This window comes from Phaseolus vulgaris, chromosome 4 (assembly GCF_051622355.1).
Source record: "Phaseolus vulgaris cultivar YP4 chromosome 4, ASM5162235v1, whole genome shotgun sequence".
In the NCBI taxonomy this organism is placed as follows: domain Eukaryota; kingdom Viridiplantae; phylum Streptophyta; class Magnoliopsida; order Fabales; family Fabaceae; genus Phaseolus; species Phaseolus vulgaris.
This window is the reverse complement of record NC_143501.1, coordinates 42,962,386-42,980,180: the sequence shown is the minus strand read 5'-3', so window position 1 is coordinate 42,980,180 and position 17,795 is coordinate 42,962,386. Positions and strand designations below refer to the sequence as shown.

The following is a 17,795-nucleotide window of genomic DNA, read 5'->3' as shown; positions in this document are numbered from 1 at the left end:
TACATATATTAATTATGGTGTTGTATAAAATTTATTCTTACAAAATAAAATTTCAAATAATTTGTAAGAAATAGTTAGAAATATAAAATTATTTGTCTAAAATTATATGTAGACACTAAATTTAAATATTTAAAATTGATGACTTAAATACTTTTTATAAGTAATTAAAATATGTTAATCGATAAAAATTATTTTAAAATTTTCAAAATAATCAATAAAAATAATTTATGGTAAAGTAAATTTAAATTTCTTACTTTATTTTATAAAAATAATTTTGATATTTGTGTGTTGTAAGTAATATATTTTGTTTGATAAATTAAATTTGGATTGCACTTTCTAATTTTGTAAATTTATTTATCCATTTTAAAATAGTATTGAGACAAATTATATAAGTTAGATAATTGAAACTAAAAATATTACAATAAAAAGATAGAAAATAGGTACTAATTATTTAATTTTAAATTAATTAATCATTCTGTTAATTAAATAAACAGTATTATATATATAATTTATTCACGCGTGTAGATAGTGAATCAATTTGACAATTAGTTCTCGTTTAACATTATATATCAAAAATTTCAATTTCCAATAAAATTGAATATACAATTCGTAAATAATAATAATTAAAAAAACACATTAAACTTAAAGACATAATTTGTAAATAACAAATGTTTTGTTAAATTCTTAAAACAAATCTCGATAATTGAAAGAGAATAAACAAATTTGACAATTTTTCGTAACTTAATAAATTATTATTTTAATATTGTAAAAGAAAAATTAGTTTTTAATAAAACCGAACATATAATTCCTAAATATGTAATAATAATAATAATAAAAAAACATGATATAATTAAATAATTAAATATTATAAAAGAGTAATTAGCAAATATTTTGAAAAAATAATGTTGTATTGATGCTTTAACTTGTGGCTTGAATATGCTGATGGTGCTAGTAGAAAATTGAAACTATTGTTTTTGTTGTTCCTGGATAAGGCAGAGTCATTGTGTTTTTCTTGTTCTAAATTTATTACTTTCTGAAATATGATTTCAATTTCTGAACTATTCTTTGATTCAACTGTACAAATTTGGTGTTTTGGCTGGAATGTACTAGGCAGGAACAATTTGGTATTAAAGTTGAATTGCAATTCAAAATAAACTTTACATGAACCAAATTGGTGTAGTTTTTTGTTTAACAAATTGGAATGCTGAGTTGAAATTAAATCATCGCTGGAGGTGCAGTAGCTCACGGTTCAAAAACGTGGCAACAAAGCAAATTGTAACTGTTGTAGAATGCATCTTAATGTAATAGTGAAATAAAAATAATTAATTGTTATATTAATTAAATTAGATATTATTTTAGAGATTAAAAAATTTATTGATTTTAAAATTAGTTTTTATTATTATAAATAGTTTCTAAATTAGTATTTAATTATCTATCAAGATTTTTGCTACCAAATTTAGAATTTAAATAATTAGTAGTTAAAATTTTGGTAGTTAATTAGATATCACATACAAGAAAAACATTTAGAGACCATTTTAAAAACTAAAAAAAATTAGTTTCTAAATTAGTTTCTATTATTGTTAAATGGTTTTTAAATTAGTATCTAATTACCAACCAAAGTTTTAACTACCAATTATTTAATTCTAAATTTGGTAACAAAAACCTTAATTGCTAATTAAATTTTAATTTAGAAACCATTTAACAATAATATAAACTAATTTAGAAACATTTTTTTTAGTTTTTAAAATAGTTTATAATTTAGTCACTGTAACAACTAATTATCTATAGTCTATAAAATTGGTTTCTATTTCATGATTTCTTTTAGTGTCAATTTAAAAATTATTTATCAATAATAAAAACTAATTTAAAAAATAATAATTTTTTTAATTTTTAAATTAGTATCTAATTTAGTCAATATAATAATTAATTATTTTTAATCTCTAAAATTAAATTTTATTTGATGATTTTTTGAATAGTGTATGTAGTTTCGTGGTGCTGTAAATTGGTCTGTCAGTGTTTGTGTGGGACTTGGACTTGTGTGAGAAATTGGTGAGCGTGATTGAGGTGAAAATCTTAGTAATTGTAATGGGATCCAATGAAGTTGGTGAAATTAATTGAATCTTGACACACAAAAGCGGAAATAAAGGTACAAAGAAACTGAACAAATATTTTGCTGCATTAGAGATTGTTGGTGGTGTGCGTGTGAGAAACTGGAACAATGCACGAATGAGTAATTCAAGTTGATAAAAAAAAATATTTGTTATAAACTAAAACGTTTTACTCTCATTAAGAAAAGTACTTTATAAAAGATAAATAAATATAATAAACATAAACAATTTTGGTAATCAAATGAATGTTTAAATGATAAATGAGTAAAAAAACACATAAAAGATGTTAGGACTTTTGAGAAAAGGTGTTTTGTGTGTTGCTATGACTTTTTTTTTTTATGTGTTTTTGATGTTTGGTTTGGTGATTTATAAAGTTTAACAAGATTTTTGTTCCTTAAGTGTTAAATAAGTTCATCTTTGACCAATTTTTGTATTTTTTTATTTTTTTTTATTCTTTGTTAATAAAAAAATTATCATAAAATTATATTAGGATGACCTTGAAGAGCTGAAAGTTCATGCATAGCATATTCATATTCAAAGCTAAAAAACAATACAAAATGATAAAGTGGAGGTTTGCGAGAAATAACACGTGGTCAAATGGGTCGTACATAGTAAACTTAGCAATTATAGAAAAGCCTTGGCTCCAATATTTAGGGTTTTCGAAACAAACGAAATAACTTGTATATATATTATTAAAAAAACTTGTATTGTTAATTTAATGGCAAATGGTTGGAACTTTTACCTTTATATTTTTATTGCCATTGTTCCCTAGTGCTTTTTCTTTTTCTAGTTCTTCAATATGTCAAGAAAATTAAACTTAATAAGCATTTATATTTTACTTTTTTGTTCAGGAAATTATAGAACATCGAATAAATGGAAAAGATTATGAGTATATAAACCAAAACAATTAAGAAAAAAAAGGATTGATTAGATATTGTTGCAAAAGATATTACTAAGAAAAAAAGAAAAAAAAACAGAGTTCTAGCAAAATTGAACTTAAGAGTCTAGAACCATTCTACTACAATCATATGATTATTATTATTTTATTATTATATAATATTTTATTAAAAATTTAGTTGTTAAGTGTATATATATATATATATATATATATATATATATATATATATATATATATATATATATATATATATATGTAATGAAGTGTGGTGTTAAAGAGGTATTGTTTTTTCTATTTTGAAATCATTCACGTAATCTCTAAATATCTTGGAACGAAAACTACATACGTCTGTATTTGAAAACAAAATTCTAAGAAACGTATACAAAAATACACCTAGCTTACAAATACTGATGACTTCCAACGCTTATAAATGCCTCATTCTGCATTGTTAATTAATTATACAGCAAATTAAAGATAACACACAATACAATGTTGACTTGTATTATTTCAGGGAGGTTGTGAAAATTAGAACAAGTATTGTACGAAAGAATAATTCAAGTTGATAAGAAAATATTTATTATAAATTAAGATATTTTATTGTCATTAAAAAAGTACTTTATAAAAGATAAATAAATAAATATAATTAATTTTGGTTACACGTATATGTTTAAATGATAAACAAAACACATAAGGATATGAATGATTATAATTGTGAAACTTATGAAGATTTTAAAAGCATGTGATATTTTTGAAATATATATTATTTTACGGAGGAAATAGAAACAAGTATAGCATGAAAAAATACTTGATAAAAAAAATATTTTTTATAACTTAAAACATTTTACTGTCATTAAGAAAGTACTTTATAAAAGATAAATAAATACAATAAATATAATTAATTTTGGTTAAAAAAAGCAGTTGAATGCTTAAATGATAAATAAGTAAAAAAAAAAACACATGAAGTACATGAATATGAATATTTATAATTGTGAAACCTATGCTATTTTATGGAGCTTGTGAAACTTATATTAGCTTAGAGGTTGTGAAAATTGGAACAAGTATTGCACGAAATAATAATTAATATTGATTAAAAAAGCACGCGAATGCATAAATGATAAATGATTCAAAAAATACATAAAGCACATGAATGTTTATAGTTGTGAAATCTATGATATTTTATTGAGGTTTCAAAAATTCATGATATTTTACGGAGATTTTGAAACTTATACTATTTTACGAAGGTTTTAAAACCCATAGTATTTTACGAAGGTTGTGAAACCTATAATATTTTAAAGAGGCTATGAAACCCATGGTATTTATGGAGGTTCTCAAACCCATGGTATTTTACGGAGGTTCTTAAACCAATTGTATTTAACTAAGGTTAATACTGATTTTTTTAGAGGTTTTAAAACACCCCAAGTAACACATTCCCCATAGATGATTTAGCGGAGGAAACTGCCACCTAGGATAAATGACTTAACGAAGGTTTTAACCTTTGGTATTGTAAAAATAAACCTCTGTTAAAACATTTTTTTATTGTAGTGTAGATACCAATTTAGAAACTATTTATCAATAATAAAAACAAATTTAGATACTAATAATTTTTTTAATCTCTAAAATAATATCTAATTTAATCAATATAGCAACTAATTATATTTTGTCTCTAAAATTGATTTTTATTTAATCATTTTCTTTTAGTGTATTTAATTTGTAACAAAAGTTGTACCGATTGGATCTGAACGATAGATGGAGGTCTCAACATCCGACTAGAGCCGACCGACACGATCAAATTCATTAAGACTAACAGAAGATTAACAAGATCAAATAACGATTAAGCATTAGGTAATACACTCTTAATTATGATCTAAAACCCTAATTCGGCCCAATAACAAAGGGCCCATGATAATCATATAAATAGTTATAGATTTCGATAAAAAGGTATATCATCATCACGCATTAATTAGACCGAATACTAAGATGTCACTAGAACATTGGAGTGTCTTTTCTAGGTACCATCTGGACTTGGAATTTACAAGAAAGAGGACCACTACAAGAAAATCATGAAATTGAAACCAATTTGTAGAGACCAAAATAATTAGTTGCAATAGTAACTAAATTAGAGACCATTTTGGAAACTAAAACAAAATTTGGTTTCTAAATTAGTTTATATTATTTTCTATTATTGTTAAATAGTTTCTAAATTAGTCTCTAATTAGTAACCAAGGTTTTAGAGACTAAATTTATAAACTAAATAATTGGTAGATAAAACCTTGGTTGCTAATTAGATACCAATTTAGAAACTATTTAACAATAATAGAAAATAATAGAAACTAATTTAGAAACCAATTTTTGTTTTAGTTTCTAAAATGGTCTCTAATTTAGTTACTATTGCAACTAATTATTTTGGTTTCTAAAAATTGGTTTCTATTTGATGATTTTCTTGTAGTGGACAATGAAGAAGAGAAGGATTCAGTAAAGGGAAGAAGTAGAAAACGACTGATCAACCAAAGAGAAAGGTAATAATTCTCTTAGTCCTAACCCGTTCGAGAAAAAAATTCATTTAATTTTAGTCTTTGATGATGAGTTTAAAAGGCATCTTTTCTATTAAACATGTGAAAAATTATAAATAGAATTTGATTATAATCTTTATAAACAATTTTTCATTTTTAAGTTTAAAAGTCAGTGAAATAATTTATTTTGGGAAAAAAAAATGGCTCGTTGACATTTATAATATCAAATCAGATCACTATCATAAGATGATTAGGCTGAATAGCTGAAAGTTCATGCATAGCATAGTCAAAGCTTAAAAACAATACAAAATGATAAAGTGGAGGTTTGCAAGAAGTAACACGTATCTTATTATGTGGTCAAATGGGTCGTACATATGTTTTCCATTCTCGAGATAAAATTTACAATCATTGTGATTTTAGTAAACTTTGCATATATAGAAAAGTCTTGGTTCCAATATTTAGGGCTTTTGAAACAAACGAAACAACTTGTATATATTATTAAAGAAACTTGTATTGTTAATTTAGTGGCAAATGGTTGGAAGTTTTACCTTTATCTATTTATTGCGATTGTTCCCTAATTCTTTTTCTTTTTCTAGTTCTTCAAACATGTCAAGAAAATTAAACTTAATAAGTATTTATGTTTTACTTTTTGTTCAGGAAATTATAGAACATCGAATAAATGGAAAAGATTATGATTATATAAACCAAAACAATTGAGAAAAAAAAAGGGATTGAATAGATATTGTTGCAAAAGATATTACTAAGAAAAAAAAATAAAAAACAGAGTTCTAGTAAAATTGAATTTAAGAGCTTTTAACTATCTAGAACCATCCCTAAAGTGTCCCTCTTTTAATTTCATTAATTCTTTGCCAAAAGAAAAAAAAAAAACTATCTAGAACCATCCTACTACATTCATATGATTATTATTTTTTTATTATATAATATTTTATTAAAAAATTAGTTGTTAAGTAGATATATATTTAATGAACTGTGGTGTTAAGAGGTATCATTTTCCTACTTTCAAATCATTCACGTAATCTCTAAATATATCTTGGAACGGAAACTACATACGTACTGTATTTGAAAACAAAAAAAATCTAAGAAACGTATACAAATACACCTATCTTACAAACATTATAAATACCTGGTTCTGCATTGCTAATTAATTATACAGCAAATTAAAGAAAACACACGACACAATGTTCACTTCTCTCCAATAATAGGAAATCTCCACCAACTTGGCGCCCTCACTCATCGCAATCTCCAATCCTTTGCTCAAACCTATGGCCCTTTAATGTTACTTCACTTTGGAAGGGTGCCAGTTCTTGTGGTTTCCACAGCTGAGGCAGCTCGTGAGGTTATGAAAACACACGACCTTGTTTTTTCAAACAGACCACATCGTAAGATGTTTGATATCTTCTTGTATGATTACAAAGATGTGGCATCTGCTCCATATGGCAACTACTGGAGACAGATAAGGAGTATTTCTGTCTTGCATCTTCTCAGTGCAAAAAAGGTTCAGTCCTTTGGTGTAGTGAGAGAAGAGGAAATCTCCACAATGATGGATAAGATTAAGCAGTGTTGTTCTTCTTCGATGCCTGTGAATTTAACTGATTTATTTACTACAGTCGCAAATGACATAGTGTGTAGAGCTGCTCTCGGAAGGAGATACAGTGGAGAAGGAGGGAGTAAGCTTCGGGAGCCAATGGATGAGATGATGGAGCTGTTGGGTGCTTCAGTTATAGGGGACTACATACCTTGGCTTGATTGGTTGGGAAGCGTTAATGGAATGTATGGTAGGGCAAAGAGAGTGGCTAAACAGCTTGATGAATTTTTTGATTAAGTTGTTGATGAGCATGTAAGTAGGAGAGGACATGATGTGCATGGTGCTGATAATGAAGAGCAGAATGATTTGGTGGACATTTTGCTGAGGATCCAAGAGACAAACTCCTTGGGATTCCACATTGATAAAAGAACCATAAAGGCTTTAATCCTGGTACGTATGATTAATTTTTGTTAAATTTCGTTGTCTATCACTCAAAAATTATTTTCTTTAACTGAGTGATGTGATTGTTATTTTATTATGTTACTTTCTTTCCTAAAATCTAAACCCTAAGAGAATAACAATAAAATAAAGGTTAGGGTAAATTATAAACAGGATAGTTGTATGTCTTTTATCCTCCACGATATTCACACACAACTCTAATCCTATCCTTATTCTATAGTTTCTCAACACTATTAGATTTTGTTATTTCTTTTCAAGACATATACACTACTTTCCCAATAAAAAGTTAAGTCACATATTAGTTGCTTAAAACCTTAATGCATGTTGAGTTTATTTTCGTTCATGGAAATTTAAGGTAGACAATGAAATTGACAATTGATGGGTACTTCTTTCAGGATATGTTTGCTGCAGGCACTGAGACTAGCTCCACAATCCTAGGATGGATAATGACAGAACTCCTAATGTACCCAACTGTGATGCAGAAGCTAAAAGGTGAGATAAGGAATGCGGTTAGTGGCAGAACTCGCATAACTGAGGAAGATTTAACTAGCATGCATTATTTGAAGGCAGTGATTAAAGAAACTTTTCGATTACATCCCCCAGTTCCCTTGTTGTTTCCAAGGGAATCCATGGAAGATGCCAAAGTGATGGACTATGACATTGCAACTGGCACACAAGTAATAGTTAATGCTTGGGCAATTGCAAGAGATCCTTCTTATTGGGACAAACCTGAACAGTTTGAACCAGAGAGATTCTTAAATAGTTCAATAGATGTGAAAGGACATGATTTTGAAGTGATACCATTTGGAGCAGGAAGGAGGGGTTGTCCAGGAATAATGTTTGCCATGAATGTGATTGAGCTGGTCTAGCAAACCTTGTTCACCAATTTAATTGGGAAGTTCCAAGTGGAGAAGTGGGGCATCAGACATTGAACATCACTGAAACTAATGGGTTGACCAGTCATAGAAAATTTCCTCTCATGCAATTGCATCCTATGATGCCTAAGAAGTTACTGTTAAAGATAAACATAATAACTTAGAAGAAAAAATAAGGGATTATATTCTCAGCCCATATACAATCTATTGTTATAGTAGATTTGGCTTATCATGTTATTGGTATTTTGTAAGGTTGGATTTTGTCAAACTACTCCATTTTTACACAATTCTAATCCATTAAAAATATATTTACCAGATTTCCATTTTATTTATACAAATTTTAAAAATTGAAAAATCCAAATTTCCAATCCAAATTTTTGGAAGTAGTTTCTCTATAGTCCTCTATCCAAACCTACCTTTTTATATTTTTTCTCATTTGGAGTTCCGTCTTTCTCTCTCCAAACCTACCTCTTTCTCATTTAGGGATCAAAGAGGTCAGGAAGTTTAACTATGCTTTAATGGCGAAATGGAAGTGGAGATTAATGAGTGATGAGAAGGGGAAATGGAAAGATATTATGGAGTCGAAATATATGGAGATAAATGGGTCTAATCACACCCGACCGTGTTACCAATCTTGGTGGTGGAGAGACCTAGTTAATTTATGTGGGGAAGGCGAGGGTGTAGGCTGGTTTCAACAAGCTCTAGTGTGGAACGTCAGATCTGGGAACTTAGTCAAATTCTGGGAGGATTCTTGGATTGTTGACAATAATCTCAAGGATGTTTACCCTAAATTATTCTCTTTGTCCTTAAAACAAGGGATGACAGTGGGTGACTCCGGTTTTTGGGATGATTATGGTTGGCATTGGAACTTAAATTGGAGGAGAGAGAGGTTTCAATGGGAGTCGGTCATGGAGGAAGAACTTCTATCAATTTTTTCTACGGGAGTTTTGCATAAAGAATCCAAGGATTTTATTACTTGGAGATGGGATGTCAAGGGGGTTTTTTCTGTGAAATCAACATATTCTATCTTGGTCGACCAAAGAACTGGATCGGGTAATGATGTCTTTAGACTTCTTTGGAAGGCCAAAGCTTTATCAAAAGTTCTAATCACTGCATGGAGAATCCTTTTGGACAGAATCTCAACTTTCAAGAATCTTATGTCACGAGGTGTAGAGGTGAACTCCCCTCTCTGTGCTTTGTGTAACCTTTCCGAAGAATCCACCCAACATCTGTTTCTGGACTGTGGTGTGGCATATAGAGTGTGGATTTTGTGTTTCAGATGGATAGGTGTTTTGGGAGCTCAAAACAAGGACATATGTAATCACTTTCTGAACTTTCACTTATTTAATATGTCCGAGAAACAGAATCAGGTATGGAAGGGAGTGTGGGCGGCGATTGTACGTTGCATATGGGAGCACAGGAATAATGTGATCTTTAGACAAAGGGTTCCTGACTCTGAGGAAATCCTTCAAGCTGCTTAATTACTGTCCTGGCTATGGTTGAAACACAGGGAAAGTGCTTTCTCTTATTTCTTCGACTGGTTATTGAATCCAGTCCAATGCCTTCTTTGTGTAAGATAAGTTTAGCCCGGAGCATAAGGGTTCATACGGGAACAATCCTGTTTTGTGTATGCAGGTATCTTAGGGGGGATAACATGTTGGTTATCAACCTCGGAGATAGGCAGCTATGGAATCTTCTAAGGAGGTTGAAGAGCCCATAGATTGAACCTAAATAGTAGTGAATTGTTCTGACTAATGGTTAGGTTGATGGAATTTGTATATACATGGAAGGGCTGGAACGTGTGTAGGAGCCGATGGAAGGTTGGAAAATTTTCCTAAAGAAATGATTATAACATGGCTGGTTTATGCAGATTTCAGGGTGGAAGTGTGCTCTGTTTAAGGGAAAGGCTTTTTGGACTGTTTGGTGTGATGGTTTAGTTTACTACTGTATTGATGCTATTAGTATTACGGTTCTGTTATGCAGGTGTGTAGTAAGCAAAGGCAGCTATACGGAGTCACTAATGAAGGGATAACAGAGCAAGTTTTTCTGTGTGACAATACCATGCACCAACGAAGTGGGCTCTATTTAGAAGAAATGGGAATGCAGTGGAAATTTTGGTTTGGGGTTGGAGACACTAAAGTAAACAGAATGTTCTGTTATGTGTTTGGTGTAAATTTTGGTGGGGTTGAATATTACTTGCAGGGAGCTAGGTGTAATAGCCTTGGAAGCAGCTGGTTGGTGCTAAAGTAATGGTGGAAGTATCGTACGAGCTCCCTTTTTATATGGTGAAATGTAGAAGTACACAAATCAAATTGGGGTCTGCTGCTGAAGATGCTACATAAGGAATAATGGAAGCAGAATGGTAGGAATTGGCTTGCTAGTATGGTTGAAGGAATGCTAGTAAGGGTGTAGGGAATTTGGTGTTGGGTATGAAGATGAAGTAAGGAATGGAACACTGTCAAATGAATCCTGCAGGTGGCCATGTAAGGTATATTGGACGCTTAAGACCGCTGCTGGTTCATGGAAGATGAACAATGCCAAGACATTGCATATCAGTAAACTAGTATGTGGAAGGGAGACTCTAAGCCAGAATTGAGATGTTAATATGGCCAAAGAAGCTTGGAACAAATTGGGAGCATCATGATGGAGAGGAAGGGAGGGCAGAAGTGTTACTAGAAGGGCATACGTAGGTAGTAGATAGATGAGCTTTGGATTTAATTCCTTAGATGCTGCCACAGTCTCTTTTATTATTATTATACTTGGTTTTACTGCACAAGTGTCATAATGAGTGTTGAATTGTGGTATTGTGGGGACCTTAAGCAATAGTTTCATTAGACCACTTGTGTAGGTTGGTGGAAGGAATGCTCATTGACTCTGAATGAGTGTTATTGTCTTCTTTAGAAACCTATAACTTAGTTGGTTTGGGTATTGTGGTTCTGTATACGGGTTGAGATACCCCTGAAGTATCTCTTTTATTATATTATATTCTTTGTTGATCAAAAAAAAAACCTCTCTCCAGCGGCACCTCTTATTCATTTTTTGAAATTTTATTTGCTCTCTCTCACCCACACATGGAGCAATCAAATTTTATATATATTTTTTCATAATTGTTTTTGCTCCAATATTTTACATATAATAAATTAATATAATATTTTCAAAGTTTAATTAAAGTATTATAGGTAGGTGTATTTTAATGTTAAGAATTTATATATTATGTTATCTTTAATTTTTTGGTATTATTAAATTATAATTTTATTATACTTTCTTAATATTTACTTTTTTTATATATAAAAGTATGAATTTGGATTTAAAATCCAATCCAAATATTTGGATTTGGATTTCCAAATTGTTTTTATAAAAAATATGGATTTGGATTATAAATCAGATCCAAATATTTGGATTTAGATCGAATTACCTAAAATCCAATCCATGACCACCCTTAATATTTTGTTATTGTGACTATAAGTTGTCCTCAGTTTCTATGTTATGTATACACTATTTGATCAAGTGATCTTTATGATTCTATTTTCTAAAATTTGGTGGATCAACTCTCTCTCTTTATGGGAAGGTTTTCTTTTATCTACCAATAATGACTTAAGTGTTTCCTTCATTTCAATAGTTTTATTACCCTCCTGTTTAGGTTTAGGTTTAGATAGCACACCATATATCTAAGACATGTTTCTCTTATTCACATTGGTGTTCCAAGTGAGTCTATTGCCTTAAATCTTCTTTCATAGAAATTGTGACAAAGGATGTAAAATGGGAAGGAACACCATTATTATAACCAAAGACATTATTTACTTACCATTTGCAATAGATGCACTTTCCAGGAAAATTCTATACTTAAAACACTAGTGAGTGTTTTAGGTATAGAATTTTCCTGGAAAGTGTATCTATTGCTAATCGGTGCTAGTAGAAAATTGAAACAATATCATTTTTGTTGTTCCTGATAAGGCAGAGCCATTGTATTTTTTTTTTCTAAAATTATTATTGTCTAAAATATGATTTCAATTTGTGAAGTACTAGTGGATTTGAAGGGATGATGAAAAAATGGGTTTTTCATCAAATCTGCTTATAATTCTTTTAAAGAAAGAGGTTTGAGGTGGTGATATGATCCTTTTTGAGAGGTTTTGGAAGGTCAAGTCCCTCCCATCTGCACAAGTTATTGCTTGGAGGGTGTTGCAAAATAGTATAGCAACAAAGGATAATCTATTGAGGTAAGGTGTTATCTTGGTAAATAGTTTATATGGGTTGTGCCGTGAGGAGGAGGAAAATGTTAGTCATCTCTTTTTTTAGTGTAAATTTGCCTGGGAAGTTTGGGAATTGTGTTTGTCTTGGCTGAGTTGTCTGTCGATGAATCGCTTTGATGTTAAGGTACATTTTTTGATGTTTTGCCCTGTTACTGTGAATGGTCAATTATCCAGAGTTTGAGGGGATGTGGATTGCTTTGGTAGGTAAAATATGGAAAATAGGAACATAAGAGTTTTAAGAATGGGAGAGCTTATTATTTAGAGGTCTTTGCGGTGGTACATAGAAAAACCCGAGCTTTGATTACATGTAAAGAAAAATATGCTGAGTTCTCTTATTCTGAATATATAGTGTTTGGAACAATAAGAATGTATGATATATGTTAACAAGTAGTGTTTTAGATTTAGAGAATTTGTATAGCTAACCCCTTGCTTTAGGGAGGATGTAGCAAGATGTTTTGCATGTTTGAGGAGACGTTCTTATGTTAACAAAAGTGGACTTTTATAAGAGTAGCAGCTTTTTGTTGGCGGGAGTGCAAGAGGGAAGAGTTAATTTATAAAGGGGTTTTTCTTGCTTTTAATTGTCTCTGCTCGTTTGGAACCAATGTTATGCATGGTTATGGTTGACTTCAGTAGATTATTGTGATCCTTATTCACGCTACTAGCATTTCAAACTTGTTAATGTACTTGTTTATATCAATGTTGTATGAGGAAGCGTTGGTACTGCAGTTGTTGGTGAGATGTAGAGACCCAGAAATAAGCACATTTTTAGAGGTGGAGTGAAGGATCATTCTGAAATATTTTCCTTGGTTCAATTAAAGGTATGGTCTTAGGTTACTTCTAAATTTTCTCTACATGCTTTTTTTTATTCTGATTGTTGCCTTGATTCTCTAGTTTGTATGTATTTGATCAAGAAACTTAGAAACTCTAGGCCTTTTGTTTTTTAAAAGGTTAGGATGAGGTGTTAGGTTGTTTCTTATGTGTCTTTATTTTGATTTGTTGGCTTGTTTTTTAGTTGCTCATCAAGTAGGATATTTGTGGTAAGCTTCTGAGTGAGGTGTTGTGTAAAAGGGTTGGACCACCCTTAAAGTGATTTATATTTTTTTTTCTTGTTAATAAAAAAACTAGTACGTGACCCGTGTGCATGAGACTTTTTTGTAAAAATGTTACAAAATTACATTGTTTTATATATGTAATCAGACCTGAAAAAGCAATATGACTGATAATTCAATTCCTACATATAATAACAAATTACAAAATTTAGAATGAATAAAATTTATATTGGAGAGTCATAATTACAATGATTAAATATTAAATTTGACACAACTTTTAAAAATTCAAAAATAGAATGAGAGATGATAAAAAAGAATAGTGTAGCTGCCAAATTTTTAATGTTGACAATGTAAAGATGGAGTCAACACCTTTTTAATATGACAACACTCAACATTATAAAAAAAAAACTATAAACATATATGTAAGAATGAAGAAGTGAAAAGTTCTAGCTATCACATTTGAACACATTACACTCTTAAATAAATAACTTTTAAGGCAGCAAAGTATCACTTAGAGCATAACATACCCGATCTTAAAGGAATTGTATAGAACAAAAGTTTAAATATCTCACTAATAAATAACATAATCTATTAGAACAGTTTGAATTTGTTACTGTCAAATCTACACCTTGAAATATATTATACTTGTTATCACTTTGCATTTCATTTCATATCCTATTTATTTTTAAAAACGTTCCAATTATTCACAAAACATAACATAATAAAAAAAAAAAGTAAAATAATGAAATTCTAAGTTTCTTTTCTTTAGCTGCCACAATTTCAGAATTAAGAAATATGAAACTTAATGTCATACATGTCATACAACAAATGACTTAAGATAGACTTACAAAATAAACACAAAAACAAATTTAAGTCTAAATAACATCAATTAGGAGACCAGTAACATAAGAAGTATGAAAGAATGATTTATACATATCATACTGTCCAAAGAAAACATGTTTATAGACCGTCATACTCAATAGAATATGTTTAAAAAATATTATATTAATAATAATTTTCAAATGTAATAATACTTGTATAATTTCATAGCATTATATCACCTTGCAAGTAATATAGTAATAAAATCAGAAATAGTACAGTAAAAAAATGGAAATATATATTAATGAATTTGTGATAATAACAGTAATAACATAACATTATTATACAAAATACAGTAAAAAAATAGAACTGAGGTTAGGTTGCACAAAAAGTATAACATAATTATAATAAATAAACATATAAAAAAAGCAGAATTTGTAAAATTTGTTTTAAAAATGTAGAATATTTATTATATATATATATTTAGTTTGATAAAAATAAAATAATTTAAAAAATAAAAATAAATAATTTTGGTTTATATATTATTATTATTATTGAAAAAAACATTTTATTATATTAAAACAGACATCAGGAACATATTATTATATCATAAAATAATTATAATAAAAAATATTACAGAATTGTATATATTAATTTGAATTATTATTATTTTAAGAATAATTTGATATAATGTAATGTGTAGATTTTGAAACCTATAAAATATATAAAACATATCTTATATAAACAAATAATTATATATTAGTTATTATATATTAATTATAATAAATAATTAAATAATTTTAAAATATAAATAATTCAAATTTATAAATAAATAAATTCTAAATGTAATAAGTAGTAACAATCTTTATTTCATTAATAATTAGTTGTTATGGTTTTTAGGTAGAATATGTAGAAGTAACACTAATTTCAATGTAGGACTTTATCTAAATTTTTTTTTATATATTTTAAGAAATAATTTATTGAATTTGACCTTGTTGTAATATTTTTTATTAACATTGACTTCATATCTTGTCAAAAGAAGAGACTTACAAAGAACCATATTACTATTAATAAAAATTAATTTTCTAAATATAATTATAAGATATAGTTGATTTAAGGTATGAAATAAAATTTATAAAAAAGTAAAAACAATATCATATTTATCTTATTTATTATTCAATTATGTTATATATCAAAATTTGTAAATATGTATATTAAGTTCTTAATACATAATTTATAATTTTTTTAAAAATTGTTGTATACATAAGTAACTAAATCATATCAAAATATAAACAATATATAAATTAGTAATAATATTTTAGTTGTAATATATTTATAATTGTGATTTTAATATATATAATTTGAAGTCTATATTCATAAAAAAATTACAAATTTTAATTATAGAAAATAGTAAATATTTTTTATATTATTATTTTTGAACCAGCAAGTCCTTAATGTTTAACTTAAAATTTAAAACATAAGTAATTTTATATATAAATAAATATTAATAATGTATATAATAATTATAGAACATTTCATTTATGATAAAACATGCCAAATAAAATATATATATTGAAAAGTTTTCCGTATCATGATGTATTATTGAGTATTAATACTTATTCGTAATAAAATTCACTTATTTCCAAATAATATAATTATTTTAAAAAAATAATATTTATGTAGCTAGAGACAAAATTTTAAACAAAATTAGACCATATTTTAATAAAATTGTAATATATTTATTATATAATTTTTTTAATATATACATATATTAATTATGATACTGTCTAAAATTTATCCTTACAAAATAAAATGTTAAATAATTTGTAAGAAATATATAATTATTTGTCTAAAATTATATTTAGACACTAAATTTAAAAATTTAAAGTTGATGATTTAATTACTTTTTATAAGTAATTAAAATATGTTAATCATATAAAAAAATATTTTAAAATTTTCAAAATAATCAATAAAATATTTATGGTAAAGTAAATTTAATTTTTCTTAGTTTATTTTATAAAAATAATTTTGATCTTTGTGTGTTGTAAGTGATATATTTTGTTTGATAAATTAAATTTAGATTGCACTTTCTAATTTTTTAAATTCTATTTATCCATTTTAAAATAATATTGAATAAAAATCATATAAGTTAGATAATTGGAACAAAAAATATTACAATAAAAAGATAGAAAATAGGTACTAATTTAATTTTAAATTAATTACTCATTCTATTAATTAAATAAAAATTATTATATATATATATATAATTTATTCACACGTATAGAGAGTGAATCAATTTGATAATTGTAAGGACCGAGAAAATATTCTTAGAGTATAAATGATACAATTAAAATGACACCGAAATATTTTATTATTAAAGTGAAAAAACTATATAAATAAAAAATTAGTTATTCAGGTCTCATTTTAAAAGAACCACCATCTCTCTAGAAGTTTCCTTTTTCCTTTCCTCTCCCTTCTCTCTAAGATTTTGACCTCCTCGCTCATCTGTTTGACGATCGGAGTCCACCATTAGACTCCTGGCAGCGAGATCTACAAGACTGCCCGATTAGAATCTTGCATAGAGTAAGTTCATTTTTGTTCCTTTTTCCTTTCTTCTCCCTTCTCTTTATGATTCTGACCTGCTCGTTCACCAGTTTGATGATCAGATTCTGCCATTGGACTCCTGGCAGTGAACTCTACGAGATTGCCCGATCAGAATCTTAGATAGAGTAAGTTCATTCTTGGCTCATTTTCTTTGGAGTTAGTTTTGATTTGGTTAGGGTTTTCTTTTAGTTAAGTTTGCATGTGAGGTTTTTATCTTCAGAATTAGTCTATGTTAGATTAGGGTCATAGTGATATAGTTAGATTTGTGATCAGGACTTTGTGGTGCAGGTTGGGTTATCTTAAGCTTTTGGTGGGTTAGAGCTCTTAGTGAGCATCTGCTCAAGTCCAAGTAAGGGAAGCTAGTCTTATTCTTTTCAATAGAACCCTAGGTTAAAAGATCGTGATATGAGGATGACGTGGTCACCAATTCCAATATTTACTTATAGGATTGTCTCTTTTGAAATGTAAAATAATATATTGACTAGAATGGTTGATTTTGAATCTTTTATATTGATTTTAAGGTGAATAAATTGTTGAAAGTGTTTGTGATTAAGAATTGAAAGTGTTTGAATGATAATATAAATGAGTTGAACTGTTCTTTTTTGAATATTTTATTGAATTACTTAAGTGAGATGTTTGAATGTTTGATGAGAAGTGGTTGTTTGATTTTAGATGAT

The 17,795-nt window shown here is 28.1% G+C and overlaps 1 pseudogene across 1 annotated transcript; it reads left to right on the top strand.

Annotated features, from left to right (window-relative positions):
• The first annotated feature begins 6,712 nt into the window (after positions 1–6,712).
• LOC137836514 (cytochrome P450 736A117-like) lies at positions 6,713–8,602 on the top strand (annotated as a pseudogene). Its single transcript, XR_016520513.1, has 2 exons — positions 6,713–7,512; positions 7,917–8,602. The product of XR_016520513.1 is annotated as a cytochrome P450 736A117-like (transcript).
• The last annotated feature ends 9,193 nt before the right edge of the window (positions 8,603–17,795 follow it).